Here is an 8,118-nt window from a genome sequence, read left to right on the forward strand (position 1 = left end):
ATCACCAGAGCGAGAAAAGGATAGCTGAGATGGCTGTTTAGCTTAAAGATGGCGCCGACCGCTATGAGCTCCTTGAAAAGGACAGCCAAGCGAGAGCAGCCGACCTGAAGAAGGCCTTTGAGGCATGTAACGCCCCGGATTCGATGCGCTAGGTGTCTGCCAGTTATTCGTCGTCGTTGCCATGTCATTCGCTTGCGTGTTGAATTTTGCCATGTCATCATCTGCACTTCATCTGCATTTCATCTGCATGTTTTTCAAAACTTGCATCCGCTGGGGTTCCGCCGGTTCTCTCTGTTGTCCGTTCCGAGTCCGGACACACTTGCACGCGCCCGCGGCACCTCCAAAATATTATTTTATAAGTGGCATAAAAATGTTCTCGGAATGGGTTGCAACTTGTCATGCGGTCTTATTATAGTGTAGACAGACTGCCTGCCAAATTTCATCGCATTCGGAGTCCGTTTGATAGCCCAACCGTCATCCGTAGTGGCACCGTTGCCGGTTTAATCGTCGGACGTTTTCGGTATCCGGAAACTGTTGCCGGGCCTCTCTCTCTTCTCTCCTGCAGCTCTTGGCCCCTTCAACACAGCCCACCTGCAGCCCACCTAGACCTACCTAACCCCCCTCGCGATCGGATCCGTCAGATCACGATCGGAGGCTCCGAAACGGCCTCAAACCCCCCTAACCCTAGGCCCCTGCCTATTTAAACACCCCCACATGCCAATTTTGGCCTCCTCCACCTCCCCCACATTGTTTTCCGCGCCCCTAATCATCAGCCGCTGCCACCCTCATCGTGTTCCGCGCCGGCCACCTCCTCAGCGCCACTTGGCATCGTCCCACTCGCCAGCGCCGCCACAAGCCGCCGCTTCCATCCACTCACGTGCTGCCACGCGTCGCCAACCTCCCTCCTCCACCCCGCGCGGCCCGCAGAGCCCGTCCGAGGCCCGCTCGGGCCCGAATCGCCGCCGTCCGGGCGCCCGCGTCCCGCTCGCCTCCCGGCCCTGCAGCTCTACTCGATGGGATCGAGAGAGATCCCGAGCGCCGCCGCCTCTCGCGCTCGCCGGCGACAAGCGCCTTCCCCGCCGCCGCCGGAGTCCACCAGCAGGCCAGGTGCCGCCGCCCCTGCCCTCCTTCTCTCCTCCTCGCCCCGTTCTTCCCTCTGCTCGGTCCTCTCACCTCTCTCTCTCTCCCTTCACAGGCCTCCATGGACGCCGATCCCGTCGAGGTCTCGTCGCCCCGAGCTCGGCCTCGGGTTAGATCCGGCCGGAAACGGGGCCCCGCCTCCTCCCGTGGCTGGATCCGCCCGTCCTCGTCCTCTCCTCGCGCCGCCGGCGGCCCCCGTCGCTGCCCCGTTGCCGCTATGCTCGTCCCTGCCTCGATCCAGTAGGGTCGGCAGGGGCACGACCCCCTCCAGCGTCCGCGTGGGCCTGGCCCGCAGCCGCAACAGCGTGTGGCCTAGCTCCCTCCGTCGCCAAGGCCTAGCGCCCCTTCCAGTCGGCCTCTCCACAAGCGGGCCGAAGCCCATGGGTGAGCTACCCCAACGCCTGCCCTGTCCTGCGCCCAGTAGTTTCGGCCCGTGTCATTTTTTTCCTGTTCTGTGAATTTCCTATTTTCCAAGGAATTGGCAGAATTGCAGAAAACCCCTCCATATTCATGCATTTAATATCTCTCAAACTGTGCATCGGATTAAAATAATTTATATATGTAAAATGCTCAGAAAATTGTGTAGATTAATAATATGCCACTTTCATCCATGTTTAAAATGTTCAAAATGCTGTTTGTGTTAATTTGCATAAATGCCATGTTAAAATGCTTTAATTCATAACTAAATAACCGTAGCTCCATTTTAAATAAACTTTATATGTAAATGGGGTGGAAAAATTCCTAGATTAACATGGTGCACTTTATTTTCCTGTTTAGCAACCTTAAAATGTGTTTTAGGACAGAACAGTACCAAATTCATTTTATGCACATGGGGATTTTCGGAATTGTTGTTTTGTTGTTCCGGCCTCATTTAAACTTGCCTAAATAGTTAGTTTTGTCATGCTTCACCTCTTGCCATGTTAACCAACATTTAATATTGTTGAGTCCCTAACCGGGAGTGAACTAAATAATTGATGTGGTGTTTTGCATGTTGAGCTCCACTTAATTTGTAGGATTGTTTGTGCACTTTGCCATGCCATGCCTCATTAAACCGGACATGCATCATACTTGGTTGTGCATCATGCCATGTTTATGTGATGGTTATTTACTATGTTGCTTGCTTCTTTCCGGTGTTGCTTCTTAGTTCCGATAACGTTGCGTTCGTGAGGATTCGTTCGACTACGTTGGTTCGTCTACTTCATGGACTCGTTCTTCTTCCTTGCGGGATTTCAGGAAAGATGACTGCTACCCTGGATCTCACTACTATCATTGCTATGCTAGTTGCTTCGTTCTATCGCTATGCTGTGTTACCTATCATTTGCTCCTCAAGCTTCCCAAATTGCCATGAACCTCTAACCTTTGACACCCTTCCTAGCAAACCTTTGCTTGGCTATGTTACCGCTTTGCTCAGCCCTCTTATAGCGTTGCTAGTTGCAGGTGAAGTTGAAGATTGCTCCATGGTGGACAAGATTTTTATTGGGATATCACAATATCTCTTATATTATTAATGCATCTATATATTTGGTAAAGGGTGGAAGGCTCGGCCTTATGCCTGGTGTTTTGTTCCACTCTTGCCGCCCTAGTTTCCGTCATACCGGTGTTATGTTCCCGGATTTTGCGTTCCTTACACGGTCGGGTGATTTATGGGACCCCCTTGACAGTTCGCTTTGAATAAAACTCCTCCAGCAAGGCCCAACATTGGTTTTACCATTTGCCTCACCACCTCCTATATTTCCCTTGGGAGTAATTAACCCAAGGGTCATCTTTATTACAGCCCCCCCCCCCGGGCCAATGCTTGTCTAAGTGTTGGTCCAAACTAGAGCACCGTGCGGGACCATCCCTTGGCAACTTGGGTTACGTCGGTACCTGTACACTTAGCTTATGCGGTGTTGCCCTGAGAACGAGATATGTGCAGCTCCTATCGGGATTGTCGGCGCATCGGGCGGTCTTGCTGGTCTTGTTTTACCATCGTCGAAATGTCTTGTAAACCGGGATTCCGAGTCTGATCGGGTCTTCCTGGGATAAGGTCTATTCCTTCATTGATCGCGAGAGCTTGTCATGGGCTAAGTTGGGACACCCCTGCAGGGTATAATCTTTCGAAAGCCGTGCCTGCGGTTATAGGCAGATGGGAATTTGTTAATGTCCGGTTGTAGATAACTTGGCACCAGATCCGAATTAAAACGCATCAACCGTGTGTGTAACCGTGATGGTCTCTTTTCGGCGGAGTCCGGGAAGTGAACACGGTTTCTGGGTTATGTTTGACGTAAGTAGGAGTTCAGGATCACTTCTTGATCATTGCTAGCTTCACGACCGTTCCGCTTGCTCCCTTCTCGCTCTTATTTGCGTATGTTAGCCACCATATCATGCTTAGTCACTGCTGCAGCCTCACCACTTTACCCCTTCCTTTCCCTTTAAGCTTTGATAGTCTTGATACCCATGGTAATGGGATTGCTGAGTTCTCGTGGCTCACAGATTACTACAACAACAATTGCAGGTACAGGTTATGCGATGATCATGACGCGAGAGCGATGCTTGCTTGCGTTGAGTTCTTCTTCTGCTTCTTCTTCGATCAGGGGATAGGTTCCAAGTCGGCAGCCTGGGCTAGCAGGGTGGATGTCGTTTGAGCTTTTGTTTGTGTTTCATCCGTAGACGGATGTTGCTCTTTTGTATTGTGATGATGTATTCGTGTGGCATTGTATGCCTTATGTATGTATCCCCATCTATTATGTAATGTTGATGTAATGATATCCACCTTGCAAAAGTGTTTCAATATGCGGGTCTATCCTTGGTGGGACCTTTGAGTTCCTTTTGGATAGGGTCGCATATTGGGCGTGACAAGTTGGTAATCAGAGCCTCGACCGACCATAGGAGCCCCCTTGATTGTTGGCCGTTCTTGAGTCTAGAAGAAAACTATTTTGAGTCTTAGGATTATATATATCGGAGAGTAGGATTCTTTTTACTCCTTAGCCCCCTTCGTCGCTCTGGTGAGGTCTCTTGACGTAGATTTTTTGACTTTCCTCTCCTCAAATTTCACTAAAAAAATTTAGGATCACGCGGGTATCTTGGAATCGTTCCGATGGTTTTGTGACGAGAACATTGTTCTTGGTGCCTCCTGTCTATTATGTGGCATTGACCCGGGGAGTTGAGCTCCGAGGTGTTGTCGTCACAATTTTATCGTTGCAGTTCTGGAATACCTGAGTTTTGCCGACATCGAAAATCTCTTTTATGCACTTGTTGGTGAGATAACCTCGACGTCACCCAGTACTGGGGAGTTTGGGAGTATTGCCATAACTCATATAACAGATGCTTTTCGAAGGTTGAGGTACATGATTTCCGAAGGTTTCTTGGTTATGTGTTGACGGATGGATACAGCTTGGATGTAGGTATTGTTAGTTTGGGTGAGATATATTGCTTCCCCTGTATCCCCAACACCAGATTGCATAACCAGAAAGTTTAGGGAGTTTATAGGTGGGAATTCAAGTAGCTCTAGTTTTATCTTTCCAACAGACACTTGATACGACATGGGGTCTCTCATATGTTTGTCCCGGCTTATTCAGCAAGCAAATCCTTTGTTTTGTTTTATTTGTGGTATTCGAATTGCTTCGATGTCAAGTGTTGAATCCATACCTTTCCTAAATGGTGTTCTCATTTGCTATGTGAATACTAATCCTTCTTGATCATCGAGGTCGTCATGTTAATTCTTTCCAACCGGTGTGCTTCTTTTCAAGTGGATCCGATCATTTCAACATTCGCAAGATCATCTCTTAGTTTTCCAACGGTGTTTGTTTCGTTCATCCCAAGTTGTCTTTGTTTTTCCCCACCCTCCCACCCTTTTTCTTCAAGGACTCAGATTTCTTAATCATGTATCCTTTTATTTGTGGGAAGTCTCTTCATTCTTTGCTTTCAATGTTCTTATCTGGTGGATTTCCCATGAAGATGCTCAATAGTTTCAAGTTCATCATCCTCCGTTCTTTTTTCTTCTCTGGTGGTTTCAATTCAAGCCTTGTTGATCATATCCCTTTCCTCATTTCAAATGTGTTTTCCATGTCGGCGCACCTCTTAATTGTTCACCTCTCTCTATTCTTATCCGGAGTGCTCAAGATATCTCAGAAGACTTGTGTTTCCATTCTCAATCCGTTCAAGATATTTCGAGGTTGTTATTCATACAAGTCATTTAATTCAATCGGTGCAATCCCCCCTTTCAATCAACTGTACCAACGGTGTTTTCTTTTTAGTGGGCCCTAACCCACATGTTTTTCCCCAGGATCTTACCTGACTCTTCTAATTATTCCGGAGTTATTCTTAAATTCTATTCAAGTGTGACGTAAGAATGGATTCCATCAGTCACATGCCTTCTGCAAGATCGTTTTCAAATTCTTTTCATTGTTGGCTCAACCTCTTCGCTTTTCATTCTCCCGGAGTATCTCAACAATTTATGGAGGTGTTTCCCATCGTCATTCTCAACATTTGAAGACCGAAGAAGAGTTTGTCCTCTAAATCTTGTCCATTCTCCCGGAGATTCGTGGTGCTAGCTTGATGTTATCCTCTCAAATTGTTTCAAGTCATGCAAATTCTTTTCATCCATCCGGAGCATTTCAGGAGTTGCTTTCTCTCTCGATCATCCGGAGGCCATCTTTTCGGAAGATTTCTTCGTTCTAAGTTTTCAGATTCGTTCTCCAATTATTCTATATCTGTGCCCTTTCGTTCGTCTCAATATTCTTCTGGTGCTTCGTTCAAGTATTCTTCAATCAGTCATGGCCTCTTCGTTCTCATGTATCTAAATCCCCTCAAGTATATTCATTCGTTTTCCAATTCTTCCCGGTGAATTGTGCCTTTGATACGTTCATTTTCAATTCTTACGGCGGTTTGTTCAAGATTTCTCTTCCTGCATTATCATATCAAATATTCATTGTTTCAATCCCACCGGTGGTTCCATCAATACCTTCTCAAGTTTGCTCTATATCTCTCTTAATCCTTTCTACGAGAATAAGTAGTATGCCAAATCCATTGCTTGTCATCAATTTAATTTGATGAAGGATAAGCATACAATAAATCTTATTCTTATTTCCTCGAGGTGATTCAATTCTTTTATTTCCGGAGTTCCAAGTTTTCTTGGTTATATCGTCGCAAAGCTCCATCTAAATCATCGCAAGGCTTCACCTTGTGTTTTCAACTTCTCTTTCTTTTTATCATCCTTTTATTACCGGAGTTCTTCATGGAGGATCTACATGATGGTTCATCAAGTATTTCTTTCATTCTCATTTTGTTCTTCAAGATTTCTCTCGGAGCTAAGATCCGCCAAGCTATACTAAAAAAATAAACATGGTGCTCAACACATGTCTTGTTTTGAGGAGTTCAAGTATTCTTCTTTTGCATTTCGAAGTGCAATTCTCTCTATTTTATCTTCTGAGGTGGTGTTATGTCACTCTTGACAATTTCCTTCATGTTTCATGATTCACAAGTTGTCAGGAATGAGGTATTTTAAATCCATCAATCTCTTTGTTGGAGTTATCTTGGGTTATATTTCACCTAAAGCCTTCCATTGGGAATGTTGCTATTTGTGGTGCTTATCAATGACCCAAGTTCTCCAATGATCCTCTTGGTGAAAGAAGTTTCTCTTATCTTCATTGATCTCAACCAATCAATTGTTTCTATTAGTGGCGAGTTGTCACCTCATGATTTTGAGATGTTTGCCATAAGCCCATAATAAGCTTATTATTTTCGTTGTTGGTTTTCCAACAACTCCGTTATAACCTTTTTGGAAGGGTGCTTTCCAAGCTCATTTGTGGAAGAAGTTGGCATTTTCTTCTCCATTCTGTTATTCCAATGATCTATCTTCTATTCTTTCTTCCGGAGGCATTGTGATGTTGCTCTCTTCACTCCTCTTCTCGTATTGAGGGTCGTGTTCTTTTCATGCTTATCCATTTAACCGGAGTGTTGTGTTCTCATTCAAGTTCTTTCATCTTATCAAGTTTTGCCTATCGTTTCAATCGGAGTGCTATCTGAAATCCTTCTTACCCATTATGCCACTCTTTCAATAGTTCCGGAGGCAGTGTGTTGTTGATCTCATCAAGTATCATCCCTTCTTCTCAAGTTCATGTTCTATTCCTTCCATGTTCAACCGGAGTGCTTCCCGAATTCTTCCTCTCTCATCTTGTTGTAACCGGAGTGGTTTTGAACCCTATCTTGTCAATTAAACTCTTGATTCATGCCTTTGCAACCTTCAAGATATCGTAATGTTCCTCGTTCCTCTTTTCTAACGGATTGTTTGCAATCTCGTTCATCTCTAATTGCTCAACCTCTCAAGGTTCGTGGTTTCACTCGTTTGTCGAAGAAGCAACTTAGTTTACCTCTTCTCTTCCTCTTCCTTTTCCCTCCGGTGCCATCCTAGATCTCGGGATGAGATCCTCTCATAGTGGTGGAGTGTTGTAACGCCCCGGATTCGATGCGCTAGGTGTCTGCCAGTTATTCGCCGTCGTTGCCATGTCATTCGCTTGCGTCTTGCATTTTGCCATGTCAGCATCTGCACTTCATCTGCATTTCATCTGCATGTTTTTCAAAACTTGCATCCGCTGGGGTTCCGCCGGTTCTCTCCGTTGTCCGTTCTGAGTCCGGACACACTTGCACGCGCCCGCGGCACCTCTGAAATATTATTTTATAAGTGGCATAAAAATGTTCTCGGAATGGGTTGCAACTTGTCATGCGGTCTTATTATAGTGTAGACAGACCGCCTACCAAATTTCATCGCATTCGGAGTCCGTTTGATAGCCCAACCGTCATCCGTAACGGCACCGTTGCCGGTTTAATCGTCGGACGTTTTCGGTATCCGGAAACTGTTGCCGGGCCTCTCTCTCTTCTCTCCTGCAGCTCTTGGCCCCTTCAACACAGCCCACCTGCAGCCCACCTAGACCTACCTAACCCCCCTCGCGATCGGATCCGTCAGATCACGATCGGAGGCTCCGAAACGGCCTCAAACCC

The sequence above is a fragment of the Triticum dicoccoides genome, chromosome 6B, assembly GCF_002162155.2.
Source record: "Triticum dicoccoides isolate Atlit2015 ecotype Zavitan chromosome 6B, WEW_v2.0, whole genome shotgun sequence".
Lineage (NCBI taxonomy): Eukaryota > Viridiplantae > Streptophyta > Magnoliopsida > Poales > Poaceae > Triticum > Triticum dicoccoides.